At 40.6% G+C, this 15,826-nt stretch overlaps 1 long non-coding RNA gene and 1 pseudogene across 2 annotated transcripts; both read right to left on the reverse strand.

Moving 5' to 3' along the window:
• Nucleotides 1-3,591: 3,591 nt before the first annotated feature.
• Nucleotides 3,592-6,788, reverse strand: LOC121399961 (annotated as a pseudogene). The gene has a single exon (XR_005965382.1). The product of XR_005965382.1 is annotated as an uncharacterized LOC121399961 (transcript).
• On the reverse strand, nucleotides 3,592-7,215 carry LOC121399962. The gene is made up of 2 exons (XR_005965383.1): nucleotides 6,804-7,215; nucleotides 3,592-5,101 (listed from the first exon to the last, which is right to left on the reverse strand). It is a non-coding gene; the product is annotated as an uncharacterized LOC121399962 (long non-coding RNA).
• Nucleotides 7,216-15,826: the final 8,611 nt, after the last annotated feature.

The following is a 15,826-nucleotide window of genomic DNA, read 5'->3' on the forward strand; positions in this document are numbered from 1 at the left end:
TATTCTCAGAGTTGTTAAGAACTACTATGCTGAACTTCTGAAGGGGCAGGGGCTCTCCCAGGCCAGTATGTCTTCCTTTCTGGAAGAGATCCCTTTTCTGCAGGATGAGAACATTCCTTTTGACGAATTGGAAAGTGAGATTGGAGTTAAGGAGGTCAGGACAGCGATTGAAGGCCTTGGCCTCAAAAAATCTCCAGGGCCTGACGGCCGAATTTTATAAACAGTTTGTTGATATCCTGGCCCCTCGTCTCACAGAGGTATTCAATAGCACCCTGGAAGAGGGCCTACTCCCTCCCTCCATGAGACACTCAGCTCTTATTCTCCTGTCCAAGGGTTTGGACCAGTCTAAGGTTGAGAACTGGCGCCCCATCGCTCTTCTTAATACAGACAGGAAAATTCTGGCAAAAGTCATGTTTAACCGCCTTTTTCCTTTTGCAGAAAGGCTGCTTTCCCCCACTCAGCACTGCACTGTGAAGGGCCGCAGCACCTTTTCCGCTGTCCTTAACATCCGGGAGGTCATAGAGCGGTGCAGGATCTGCGAGTGGGGTAAGTATTTGCTGAGTTTGGATCAGTCAAAGGCTTTTGATAGGGTAAACCATGAGTATCTCTGGTTACTCCTTGACAGGTACGGTCTTCCGGGCAAATTTATAAATTGGCTAAAAGTTTTGTACAGAGGGGCCGAGAGTTTGCCCCTTATGAATGGTTGGTCCAGGGAGAGCTTTGGGGTGTCTTCTGGGGTCAGACAGGGCTGTCCTTTGAGCCCTCTGCTTTATGTATTTGCCATTGATCCCCTCATTAGGCGGATAGAGGGCGATGCATTAGCGGGGGTTCCTCTGTCTCCTGGGAGGGCCCTGAAGGTCTCCGCTTATGCAGACGATGTCACAGTAGGCGTGTCTAGTGGGGAGGAGGCAGAGACTGTGGCAAGTATTCTAAGGGACTACGAAAGGGCCTCCGGGTCCTTGATTAACCAGAATAAGTGTGAAACTTTCTGGATGGGGAAGGGAGATCCTTCCTTCAGTCTCCCGGGTGTCTTCCCAGTGGCCCAGCCCAAAATTAAAATTCTTGGCATTGAATTCGATCATGGTGATTACGCCAGACAAAACTGGGAGGGCAAATTGGAAACCGCAACTGTTCTGGTGAACCGGTGGAAAGGGTTGAAATATACCCTCAGAGAAAGGGTGGATCTCATCAAAACCTACCTGATTCCAATCTTTCTCTATCTCAGCCACGTGTGCCTTTTGCCAGAGGCTTTCTATGTTAAGATCAAAGGTCTCTTCTTCCAACTGTTATGGGGGAATAAGACAAACCTCATCAAAAGGAATGTTACCTACCTACAAAGGAAGGAGGGGGGTCTCGGTATGGTGAACCCCATTGTGTTCTTTGTGAACACCTTTATTAAATACAACTATAACAGCCTCCTTTTGGAGAAGCCTCCTTTGTAGGTGGAGATCTTCAGAGTTTGGGTTCTTCCTTATCTTGAGTGCTGGCAGAGAGGCGGCTTGGTAAAGAGCGTGCGTGCTCCTTGTGACGCTCTCCCGCCTTATGTTGTAGTGAGTCTGAAAGTGATGAGGCGGTGGTGTGTGTCTGTTCGGGAGATCAGGGCTTCTCCCAGAAGGGAGATTGACGGGAGAGTCTTGGGTTCCTACTTTCATGCATCACTGGCCCTGAAGGACTGTCCAGACGAAGTGTTGAGATCAGGGCTCTCTTTAATCAACTCCCCAAGGGTCCCCCCGAAGTTTAGGGACGTCGTCCGGCGCTCCTTCCATGGGAAGCTCTATGTTAATGACAATCTGAAGTACAGACGCACCGATGACCGTGATTGCCCGCGGGAGGAATGTTCTGGGGAAGTGGAGACAATGGACCACTTTTTACTTCAGTGCCCATTTAACATAGATGTCTACAAACAAGTCTCTGTTGCCTTGGCCATTCCTTGCCTCTCTGGTTGTAGTTACCAGGAGTGGGCCTATGGGACATTCAAGCGACACAGGGGTTATGATTTGGGCACTCTTTTCTTAGTCAGCTCTGTTGTCCGCTTTTACACCTGGAGTGCACGGTGCAAGGTTTCTCTGAGGCGTGAAATCCTCCCCTGTCCAGTGGTGGTGGAAATGATACTGGGGGAGCTCGGGAAGATACGTTCTTTGGAGAGACAAAGGATGGATGAAGCAAGGTGGAAAGGCCTATGGAGTGGCATTCAGTTTGACCCACCGTGAGTCTTTTGCTAATCCTGATGTCTCTTTGGTGTTGGGCTAATTCTTTTCACCCCTGTAGATTTTGCCATTTTCTATTTTTCTGAAAGGGCTCATACAGTTTTAGGTGAGTAGCCCAATCTTTTGCCTTCCTGGAGTCAGTGTGTTCGTTTGTTATGATTAGAGTGGCAGTCAGACTGTGCCACTTGTTTTGCTTTGTTGAACTTGCATTTATATACAGAATACAACTGTATAATGTAAATAGATTTATTCTGTAATTATGTTTTTATTGAAAATGTATATATGACATTTATTTGGAATACTATTTTATTAGTTTTTTTGTATCAGGATGCAAGACTTTAATAAAGAAAAATTTCCCCTGTACTAAGCACAATTCAGCAGGAACAGTCCCTAAGTTTGCTCATAGTCTGTACAGAGAGATACCATAAAACTATCCCAGTCCCCTCAGTCTGAAAAAATGCATTACTTTTCCTTGATTTTATATACTGTTTTCCCTAATTTTACACCATTTATTTATTATTATTGTTATGGTGTTCCAAAAGTTCTCTGTTAATGTCATTAGTGATCTTAAAAGGTCTAAGATATTTGCCATGGTTCTGTGTGTAAATATTTCATTTCATTTAGTCTGTGCCTAAAGTCATGCACCAATTCACATATTGCTCTAGGTTGTACATGTAATACAACTGGCAGATGTTGTGTATTCCGCAATATTATCCGTATAGTGTATAAGAGAAATGTAGAGTCCGCAATTTACCACAGCCAGGTAAAAGATGCAACCAAGGTTCCCAGAGATGAAACGATTTATTCAGATTATCCAGCCCAGAGACAGCAAATGATACAGAGATCTTTCAAAATGTGCCCACAGGTTATACTTCCTTCCTTCTCTCTCTCTCCCTCTTCTTCCCTTTCTCTTCTCCTCTGCTTCCTAATCTCTCCTGCTCTCCTTCCCTTTCTCTTCAGCCCTCCTTCCCCTTTCTTCTTCTTCTTCTTCTTCAGCCAAAAAACCAATTCCATTGTTATACTGTTTCTATGCCATTGACCCAAATGGGGAATGGTTCTGATTGGCTGATGACAAGTTAAACAGGAAAACCAGCTAATTTCTTTAGATGTCCCTTTTACCAATAACAACTGTACAAACAGTTCCTCTTTGAAATGTAAAAGACCCTCTCCAGATGGTCTCTTGGAATGTGTCCCACCTATTTCTTATCTTGCATTTTATTACAAGACAGGATGAGCTCCTTTGAAGGAGTCATAAAAACTCAGGATGCCTTCTACCTAAGGATTAATTACAATCGGTCTATATATATATATTACTACACTCCCCCACTTGGATCAGTTCTACTCAGAATTGATCCACAACATATACAAAAATCTCTTTTTTTAAAAAAAAATTAATAAATAATATGATGCCATTATGTTGTAAGGAATGCTAAACCAAGGCTCTTAAATATTTATAAAAAAATTCTGCTAGAACTGGTTACATATCACTTCTCCAGCTCTTTATGTTCCCTCATTTAGGATGAATAAGGTATCCAACACTATTGCAAGTGGCAGTTTTGGTGTATGTTATGAATTAGACGAATGAGTCGATTCTCTCCTCAGTTGATATGTTCAGTCACCATTGAGAAATATGCACCATCTTACTGTATGAGCCATACTCAGTATTTGCAGAGAATTAGTGCAAATCCTTATGCAGACTGTGGAACTGTTCATGTCCACAAATTCCATTCTTTCCAGAGTTGGGGACTTTATGATCCAGGCAGGATTGTTTGCCACTTCCATCACTCCCCCACTTCCCTACTCATAGACAAAATAATGTCCTTGCTGCATTTGGTTTTCCTCCAAAGGCTTGGCTCTCTTTATTCCATTTTGCTCTCAGTAACAGTTGAGTTGAGTACATAGGATCTTGTACTTTTGCTGGTGTTAGATGGCATTGTCTCTCTTTGTCATCCTTCAGTCTGTATTCCTGTTCCTTTCACATCCCACCTTGCCACCAACTCTAGCTTTGGACACAATATCACCCTGACCTGATTCAGTCAGAATATTAATGGTTGTACTTTACATCTGCAAATATGCAGCAATTACATCAATATTCTGAATATATATTCTTTTATTTTTTTCTAAATCCACCCATGTCTATACATTTAGCTCCCAATACCCTCTATTGACCATATGCTAAATGTGAGCCCTTGTTTAGCAACCCTAGGCAGATACACATAATTAATCAATATATTTGTACTATCTCTGGGCAATTCTCTGGGATATTTTTTTTTTACATTAAAAACAAAACATGTACAGTATACAGAAAGAAAAACATGGAATAACAGTAATGTAAATGTTGCATAAGCAAAAGTCTTAAGTGTTTTTAGAAACTTTGCAAACAATGTCCTTTTTGTATGTTAATGAGTTCTTTTAATTTACTTCCTTTCTTTTCACAGAGGACTCTTGTCACACATCTTTAGTCCTTAATCACAATCGTAACCTGTTTTATTTGGGGAAAAACTTTAGCTCAGAGGAATTCTGTAGAACATATATTGAAATCACAACAGTATCCAGTCTACTGCACTATTGTATCCATTCAAAAGTTTGCTCTGTGGTGTCCAGCTCCAACACCTTTCCTTAATTATTATGTTAATGTATTCACTCCCCCACTTGAAAGCTTTGGTTCCTTGAGCATTTTTTTTTTTGTTGCAGGATAGACCTGTGCTTTTGCCACTCACATCCATAAAATTACTGTTAGGAAGCCATGAATAAAATTTTAAAAACAGTTCAGCATGATTCGATTATCTCCAGTCCTACTTAATTGTGGTATGAAAAATGATAAATAAAAGTAGTGACCAAAGATTCAGGTACATTGATCCTTCTGCTGGAAGACCTTTTCCTGAAAGATATAACTTGGAAAAACATATTACTCCATGTATTCCACATAAAACAACAAAGTTAAGTGCAAAAAAAAAACTATTAAAGTGTTCTACATTGGTATTCACAGGTTTATAGCTCTGTGTTGAATACCTCCCCCTTGGTCTGTAACACCAGAAGTTGTAAGAGAGACACACCTTAATTTGGACAATTCTGCCTCCAGCACAGAAACGTTTTGTTTCAAGAGATCTCTCTCAGCCCTTATGGTATCATATTCCATTTTAAGCTTGTCATGCTCTCTTTTCAGTTGGGAAAAGGGTATCCAGGATTGTCTAGGAGCCCTATCTTTCTTCTCCTGTTCATATTTCCCTCTTTCTCTCTGCCATTCTGAATTGTAAGCTCTATTCCCTCGCTGAGGCCCTCTAAAACCAGCATACTCTTTCTTTTGTTGTCCTTCTACCCTAAAAATTCTAGCGGCATCAACTGCAAAACTTTCCTTTCTACTCCTTTTCCTCCACAAATGATCTGCCCTTAATAACATGTCTTTTAAATCAGTAGGGTCAGGTGTGACTGATAATATTCCTTCCCTGACATCCTCTTCTAAAGCCTCCAACAACATCATTTGATGGAGTAAGCCACCATGTTCAAATCCTGGATTACCAGTCATCAATTGATCCATCACTGTGGCTATCCTATCACATAGTTCATATGGACATTCCTGTTTCATCTGTTTAATCTTACCAGACAATGACACATTTAAAGTAATGCCATACAACGCTCTCAGCATTTCTCTAAAAACATCCCTTGTCCTACGCTGTTGTCCACAGTTCTGTACAATCCTAACCCACAAACCATTTCCAACAACTCTTTGTAAGATTCGATCTATATCATCTGTATTCAGGTTATATGTCTCTCTAACCCTTTTTAATTCACAGAACCATTTCATGAATCTATTTATGTCATATCGTGGTACCTGCCCAATCTCTCTAACAATAGCATCCATCTCCTGAGGCTTTAATTGCTTTGATAGGAGCTGTACCTCACCTGAATTGTCAGTGTTTAATACAGTGGTAGTGACAACAGGGGCTGCTGGGAAACTAGATGCTTGATCCAATTCATTCCATGAATAAATTTGTTTGTGCTCTTTAAATTTGGAAATATTGTTTTGACAAAGTTGATCAGATTTTTCACCAACTTTATCAAAAGCAATATTTACTGCATGTTTGTGTTCCTCCAGCTCCTTCTCTATATCCTGTATTTTCACTGACAATTCATCATTTGTTTTTGTTAAACGGTCACACAGATTGGCTTTTTCAATTAATGCTTCACCAGTAGTAATGGCATGCAATCTTTTCTAGCAGAAATCTTTTCATTTGACTCTTTCAGCAAAGTTTCATACCTGTCAGTCTGTTCTGTAAAATCATTATCCTTTTGTTTAATAATTTCTGCCATTTTTAAACAACAGGACAATAATCCCTGAAGGACCATTCCTTTACGTTTTGATTCCTTAGTTTTCTTATCAAAAACCATGTCAGCTTTAAAAATTTTCATTAAATCCCATGAATCTTTACATTCCTGTGGGATTTCATATGGTCCCCCATGGTTTTTAATATAATTTAATAACCACATGCTGACATTTTCTCCCTTATTGCTTTTATCAACAACTGCAGCCATTATCAAAAAAAAAAAAAAAAATGCTAACAAGAAATAAGTAAAAAAAAAAAGCAATGTTCTTACCAACCCTTGAGGTTCACAGTCACCAGTGTCCAGACCACAGTCCTAGGGTTCCAACCTTCCTTCCTTTCAGGGCTCAACAGGGCTTGCAGGCTTTTGGGTCACTAATCCTTCACGCTTCTTCTGGTCACTAGTCACGGCACCAAAATGTTGTGTATTCCGCAATATTATCCGTATAGTGTATAAGAGAAATGTAGAGTCCGCAATTTACCACAGCCAGGTAAAAGATGCAACCAAGGTTCCCAGAGATGAAACGATTTATTCAGATTATCCAGCCCAGAGACGGCAAATGATACAGAGATCTTTCAAAATGTGCCCACAGGTTATACTTCCTTCCTTCTCTCTCTCCCTCTTCTTCCCTTCCTCTTCTCCTCTGCTTCCTAATCTCTCCTGCTCTCCTTCCCTTTCTCTTCAGCCCTCCTTCCCCTTTCTTCTTCTTTTTCAGCAAAAAAACCAATTCCATTGTTATACTGTTTCTATGCCATTGACCCAAATGGGGAATGGTTCTGATTGGCTGATGACAAGTTAAACAGGAAAACCAGCTAATTTCTTTAGATGTCCCTTTTACCAATAACAACTGTACAAACAGTTCCTCTTTGAAATGTAAAAGACCCTCTCCAGATGGTCTCTTGGAATGTGTCCCACCTATTTCTTATCTTGCATTTTATTACAAGACAGGATGAGCTCCTTTGAAGGAGTCATAAAAACTCAGGATGCCTTCTACCTAAGGATTAATTACAATCGGTCTATATATATATTACTACAGCAGAGAGGCCTTGCATATGCCCCCCATAGTGTTAAATGGGTGGTTTACCTACAGGTTAACTTTTAGTATGTTATAGAATGGTAAATTTCTTTTAATATTTATTCATTTCTCTCCTTCTGAGTCTTTCCAGCTTTCAAATGGGGATCACTGACCCCATCTAAACAACAATGACTTGTAAGGCTATACCTTTATTGTTATTGGTACTTGTTTTTTTTCATATTCCAATATTTCATTCAGATCGATTCAGTCGCTAAGGTAATTTGGTCACTAGCAACAAGACTGCTGAAATTGCAAACTGTAGAGATGCTGAATAAAATGCTAAATAATGCAAACCGCAAATAAAAATAATGAAAAAAACAATTGCAAAGTTTCTAAGAAAATCCCTCTGTGCACCATATTAAAGTTAATGTAAAGGTGAACAACCCCTTTAATGCTAAACTGATTAACCCTTGTCATTAACACAGTAAAAAATGTATTTCAGACTTCTGTGCTCATATGCTTTGAGTACAGGTATGGGACCTGTTATCCAGAATGCTCAGGACTTTGAGGTTTCCAGATAACGGATCTTTCCGTAATTTGGATCTTCATACCTTAAGTCTACTAGAAAATCACATAAACATTAAATAAACCCAATAGGCTGGTTTTGCTTCCAATAAGGATTAATTATATCTTAGTTGGGATCAAGGACCATCTACTGTTTTATCATTACACAGAAATAGGAAATCAGTTTTAAAAAGTTGAATTATTTGATTATGGATTCTATGGGAGACTGTGTTCCAGTCCAATGTATGGGGTGGGGGGTCAGTTTCACCAGTTGTAGATTTATGTACCAGGGCCATTAGGGGTCTAGTTACTCCACTGACTGATGCTGAAGGAATAACTCTCATGGGTGAATAAAATCTACAACCAAATGGGCATAAGTGAAATGTACATGAAGTATCTTATTAATTTTGGATGAAAATGAGAACTGTTAATGTTCCCCAGGCGGGACCATAACCCCCCCCCCCCCCTTTTCGATTCCTCCCCTTGTCTTGTGAATGGAAATCCATAAAAATGTATTGTTTAAAAAAAAAATTCAGTTGCTTCCAACAACAAATCAAAAAGCTTTTAAATAGGAAGGTATAACAAAACACGACTAACTCTTTACAGGCAATGGATTTCAGATCTGCCTGTGCTTTATTTTGCCATGAACACCCTCAGAAAAAGAATAGAAACCCAAAGATAGTGACATAATGGAACGAATCAGGGCTAGAATCACAACATTAAAATGCAGTCAGTTAAGTGGCTGACCAGTTTACTATCCACAATTCTTTAAAATACAATTCATATTTGATCACAGCTTAGTAAGCACAAAATCCATGAGAGGTTTAAAAAATTTCCAAGTTCCAAAATGTAAAAACAGGCAGGTTCACAAAATTCATATGAGTGGTGTTGAAATGAATAAGGAGTGGCTGAGGACAGCATCTGGTGACAGCAGGTGGCTGGTTTTGCCATATGGAAAGTTTTACCAGCCTAACCACCAAACATTCAAGTAATATTAATGTAATAGATGGATAATATACATAGCTATTCCCTCCAAAAATTTCAGCATAATAACAGGCAATTCTGCCCACCCCACATCAGTTTTCTGTAACCTATTTTTAATTGTATCTATACTACAGTTTGTCATGAGTTTGACAATTGACATCACACTCTCAATCACTTTTTCCACCTCAACTCCAATCCATATCCTCCGGACATTGCCAAAAGTCTGTTCCGCCTGCTTTTATTCAGTGCTTTGACTTTCCCACATCTTTCTACCCACGCCTTAAAAAATCTGGCAATTCAAACAAAGCACATTTCTTTTCACTCTGTAAATGCTGGTGACTGATTGCTTTATTGAAAATCACGTTACCAAACAAAATAAACATCAGGGAGGGGAAAAAGAAGGTGATCTGCTTACAGAAAGAAGAAAAAAAAGAGCACAATGAAAAATAGACTTGTGGACATGTTCTGGTTTAAAACAGAAAAGTGGACTTCCGGGGGGTGGACCCAAGAGACGGCTGCGTTTTAACAGAGCTCCTGGCGGCTGCCGATATACAAACAACTTTAGCAGCACAAACGCAAACCAAAAGCCACAAAAAACACAGGATAAACCAAGGGGGAAAGGATATTGAGGTGATACAGCTCCCCCTCACTTTGCATCCCCGAAGTCACCCCGCTGGTATAACAACATCATGGACCCAGACCAAACATAAATCAAAGGCGCAACAAATAAAGAAGGCAGTTTACAGAAAAAACAAATGGCTGCAGCTGCAAGACAACCAGTGCCTCCGAAACGGTAAGTCCGATCGTGGGAGGGTGAGCACAGTGGGAAGGGCGCAATTTGGTTGCGGGACAGAAATACATGAATATTAAATTGCTAACCATAGTGACCATGTAAAGACTTTTTACTACACACCCATGGGCATATTCTACAAATAATCTGGATCTCTCAAAAGATTTACTAAGGTGACAAATACACACCTAAACTTAAAGCAGAAAACAAGCAACAAGTGCTGCAAGATCACACAACCTACTGTATTGGCACCAGTTTTGGAATGGATAAATATCTTGGCTAAAACACTACTAAGCCTCAAAGAACAAACAGGGCCAAACTAAAAGATACTAAAAAGTCAACAGAACAACAACATACAGAAATAGAACCAGAACTACAACATTGCCAGGGAAACATCTACTGCGGAAGAACTAGTTCATATACTTGGTCCCTTATTAGATCAAAAACTAGCATCAATAAAGGAATCAATAACAGAAGTCTTACAACATGAAATCAATCACTCACAGAGGTTGACAGAGGCAGAAGACCGCATATCCTCTCTGGAGGATGATCTTGAAAAGGCACAAAACGTACTTGACACTCAACAGAAGGAAATATCTCTATCCAGCAAAACTAAAGATTCTCAATAAAACTGACGGCAAGCCACATTTCTTTGAGGATCTAAAAAAAAGCATTGGAATAAGTCAAAACCCACCAAGAAGGCTGATTTCTCAGATCAAGAGCAGTATTCATCTGCTCCACTGACTTTAAAGGTCTAATGTTCTTGATGAAACCTATCAAGATACTGAAGAAGTTGGATTGCTCTATATCAGACAGGAAACGAAGAGGAACTTCAACCCCTCTATGGCTTTTCCTGATCAGATGCAACTGAACTTGGCCACAGAGACATCTCCTAATCTTCCTGTACTAATCGATGTGGACCACTCTATATTAGACAGGAAACAAATTCCATTGGAAAGTGGAACTTCAACCTTTATATGACTTCTCCTGATCAGAAGCAGCTGAACTTTGCCACAGCGAAATTCTCTAATCTTCCTGTACTAATAGATGATATGCCGAGAAGGTTAAAATTTAGGTTGCTTCAAAGTCTAGTTAAAATACACAAACAGCTCAAAGAGTTATGTCATCTTTAATATCAAGAAATGTGTTAATAATGTTGAATTATTTAATTATATGGCTGAGATAACTGATTTACTTTGCATGTATAGAATAGTGTTTAACGGTTCCACTTATTTCATATATATAATACCTATGAATAATCTAACAAGATACCCAGGTGGTTTGATTTCTTTATATCAGACAGGAAACAAACCCCGACTGGAAAATAACTTTTAATCCCACAATGGCTTTTCCTGACTAGATACAGCTAAACTTTACTGCAGTGAGATCTCCCAACCTATCTGGACATACAATTGCCATCCTGAAAAGGGTAAAATTTAATTTGGTTCAAATCTCAAGGACCAGTTAAAAAATAGAATCAGTTTAAAGAGTTGTTTCATCCCTAATACTAAGTCATATGTTCAACATGACTGTATTATTCAAATAGTAAGGTTGAGATAACTGACTAACTTAATCATTGGGTTTTGGTTTATTCACTAGTTTCACCATAAAACGTGACCATGGGTGTGATACAAAAATGACAGCTGAGAATGCTGTCACAAAACCCTGAGTTATGGAAATTGTTCAGTTATTTTATTTTTTATGTTACATTATGTTATTTGGAGGATAAATTACGCTCAAAAACATTATATTTCCATTTGACCTTCATCAATCCCAGACACTGGCTTGCGTGCTGGGACAGCCAGACCGGGCAATATATTAGATTCAAGTCATATGTTTCTTTAAAAAGGGTATAGGTTAACTTTAAGATGGCTGGTACTAATGATACCACAGATACAACATCTGATAAGTATCTTAAAAATATTAATTATCTCATGGAATGTAGGGGGCTTAAATACCCCATCAAAAGACAGAAGGTATTAGACCATCTTAAACGAGAAAAAGTACAGAAAGCCTTTTTGCAGGAGACCTACTGGCGCAGACAGGATACAGTATTAATGCGTGACAGATGGATAAGTTCCATAACTACTGCATCCTATACGTCAAAATCCAGGGGTGTAGCAATTTTGTTAAATAACTCCTTAAATAGTAAGATTGGGAAAGTGTATAAAGACAAAATGGGTAGATACCTAATCATGGACATAGATATCTATGGGACTAATTATACACTTGTAAATGTATATGCTCCTAACACTGACAATCAAATCTTTTTTTACAGAATTACTTCGAGGTTGGACCCCTGGGGGACATCGAAACTGATTTTCGGTGGTGACATGAATACGGTGTATGACTCATATATGGACAAATCAGGTACACCCACAACGCACACATTGAGAAGAACCAAACCTCTACACACTCTTTGTAACCATCTGCAACTACAAGACATCTATAGATATTTATATCCGGACACTAGGGACTATACTTTCTATTCAGCAGTTCAAAACTCACATTCACGAATAGATCATTTCTTTCTTTCAACTAATAATTTAACATCAATAGAAGACTCCAGTATAGGTAACAGACATTTCTGACGATGCTCCTATAAGATTGATCTTAAAATGATCCAAACCACAACCCTATTCCCACAATTGGAGATTCCCAACTTACCTTTATCAGAATGAGGATTTTAGAAACTACCTTAAACAAAATTGGGCTAACTACATTGATGATAATTTAACACACTGGGATAACAAAAATTTACTTTGAGCCACAGCCAAACCAAACTAAGAGGTCACATATCATTTTTAATTAAGAGGAAAAGGTCATTTGATGAGAAATATTGTTTATTACAGAAGGAGCTCACTCTTTCATATAAACGTTTTAAACTTACCAATTCATCAGCAGACAAAAAAGAAATATACAGACACAAAGGTGCTTTTCAACACTTTATTGACAGAGCAAATGCAACATAAACTGAGTCACACAGCAAATAGATATTATCACTGGGGGAATGTCAGGGCCCGAAGGCTCTGTTGTAGTGTGGACCAAGGAGGAGACAACAACACCAAGTTCGCGGTACAAAAGGATTTATCAGGAGAATAGTCGTAAGCAGGCAAATGGTCAATACAGGCAGCAAGGATCAGAATCGTTAAACAGGCAAGAAGTCGGTACACGGATAATCAGAATAGCAAGAAATCACACCCAGGAACTATACAAGATAGACCTATAATTGGGCAAAGACAGAAAGGGCAATTGGGAATAAATAGTCCAAGGTTGGCGCCAAAACCTGACGCGGTGACGTCATGACGCCGACGCCGACGTCCTCACGTTGACGTCCTGACGCCGACGCACATTCTGACGCCGGCGTCCATTCCGTCGCCGGCGACCAATCCTGAGGCGACACGTTTCTGACGCAGTCATATTACGACCAGGAAGAGCCGCATGGTGGGGCAGGAGGTCGCCATCTTGGATGTCCCGTGGGGTAAGTTCTACACTTTCCATTACAGTACCCCCCTCCTTAGGGGGGGCCTCAGGACCACTGAGGCTAGGGGAAGAAGGAAAAAGTCTGTGGAACTTACGAACCAGGACAGGTGCATGTACGTCAGAGCTTCTCGCCCAAGAACACTCCTCTGGACCGAACCCCTTCCACTCGATAAGATATTGAAGAAAGCCCCTGGAAATACGAGAGTCCAAGATTCTTTTGACTTCAAATTCCTTATGATCGTCAACCAAAACAGGAGCTGGAGAGGAAGAAGAAGAGGGGCAAGACATAGCAGGTTTAAGCAGGGAAACATGAAAAACATTGGGTATCCGCAGCTCAGGAGGAAGTTGAAGACGAACAGCCACAGGGTTGATGATTTCGATGATAGGGAAGGGGCCGATGCATTTAGGACCAAGCTTGGGTGTAGGAATCTTGAGACGAATGTTGCGTGTGGAAAGAAAAACTTTATCACCAGGAATATATGGAGGGGAAGAAATCCTTCTTTTATCAGCAAACTTTTTCTGCACCAGGGAACTCTTCTCTAAGTTTGCCGCAGTAGCATGCCAAATAGCCAACATGTGTCACACGAGTATGAAGAGCTTCGACCTGTAGATAACCCTTTTGCTGGGTAGGGTGCTCAAACTGTGAAAGGATCACCTGCCTGTGATCCAGAATATATGTAGGAAACCAGGTACACTGTAGCACACCAGACGTGGAGATTTAGTGCATCAACATTTCTTTATTGGCCTGAAACGTTGCCTTACATGTATCTACTTTTGGGGCCAATAAAGAAATGTTGATGCACTAAATCTCCACGTCTGGTGTGCTACAGTGTACCTGGTTTCCTAAATAGCCAACATGTGAGCAGCTTGGTCATTGGCCGCAGGCACATTGGTAAGAAGAAAATCCTGGGAAAAAGCCAAAGGATTGAGACCATAAACACAGAAGAAAGGAGACTTCTGGGAAGAAGAGTGCAGAGCGTTGTTGTGGGCAAATTCAGCCCAGGGAAGAAGATCCGACCAATCATCCTGGCACAAGGACACATGACAACGAAGAAACTGTTCCAAGGCCTGATTGACCCGTTCTGCGGCTCCATTAGACTGTGGGTGGTAGGCAGAAGAAAATTGAAGAGAAATGTTAAGAGCTTTGCAAAGAGATCTCCAGAACTTGGAAATAAACTGGGAACCACGATCAGACACAATCTCGGCAGGAAAACCATGGAGACGAAATATATGTTTGATGAAAAGTTCAGAGAGTTCGGGAGCAGAAGGCAGTTTCCGAAGAGGCGTGAAGTGAGCCATTTTGCTGAATCTGTCGATCACCACCCAGATGACAGTGTGACCAGACGAAACAGGGAGATCGACAATGAAATCCATCGCCAAGTGAGTCCAAGGTCGAGATGGAATGGGAAGTGGCAAGAGTAAACCCTTGGGGGGGGAATGTCCGGACTTAGAAACAGCACAAGTGGAACAGGACAAAACAAAGTCTTTGACATCTTTCCTTAGGGTCGGCCACCAGACCAAACGAGACAGGAGCTCGGTTGTCTTCTTAATCCCTGGATGACCGGCCTGTTTGGAACTGTGAGATTGGGATAAAATGGCATGACGAAATTCCGGAGGGACAAAGGCAACACCAAGAGGAGTCTCTACAGGAGCCGAAGACTGAGCAGAAAGTAACTGAGAGGCACATGAAGGAAACAAGGCAGCAATAATCTTGGTAGAGGGCACAATGGGTACAGGATCTTCGGGGCAGGAATCTTCAGGAGCAAAGCTTCTGGACAAAGCGTCAGCCTTCCTGTTTCTGGAGCCAGGACGAAAGGTGATAATAAAATTAAAACGAGAAAAGAAAAGTGCCCACCTGGCTTGCCGGGGATTGAGGCGCTTGAGGGATTGAATAAATTCAAGGTTCTTGTGGTCGGTAAAGATTGTCACCGGAATAGATGAACCTTCAAGCAAATGTCTCCATTCTTCCAAGGCCAACTTAACGGCAAGTAGCTCCCGATTGCCCACATCGTAGTTCTGCTCAGGGGAAGAAATTTTTTTGGAAAAAAAAGCACAAGGGTGGAGTTTACCGTCAGAAGAAGATCTTTGAGACAGAACTGCTCCAGCTCCTACATCAGAGGCATCGACTTCAATGAAGAAGGGTTGAAGGGGTTCAGGGTGTCTAAGAATTGGAGCAGAAGAAAAGGCTTCCTTGAGGGTCTTGAAGGCTTCGAGAGCTTGAGGAGGCCAGAGTTGAGGTTTACTCCCTTTACGGATCAGGGCAAGAATTGGATGGATCTTGGAAGAAAAGTTTTTGATAAATTGTCTATAATAGTTGGCGAAGCCAATAAATCTCTGAACTGCCTTGATGCTGGTAGGAAGGGGCCAATCCAAAATTGCAGAAACTTTGGCGGGATCCATCTTAAAACCTTGTGGAGAAATGATGTAGCCAAGAAAAGGAATGGAAGAAACTTCGAAGGT

This window comes from Xenopus laevis, chromosome 2L, assembly GCF_017654675.1.
Source record: "Xenopus laevis strain J_2021 chromosome 2L, Xenopus_laevis_v10.1, whole genome shotgun sequence".
Taxonomy (NCBI): Eukaryota; Metazoa; Chordata; class Amphibia; order Anura; family Pipidae; genus Xenopus; species Xenopus laevis.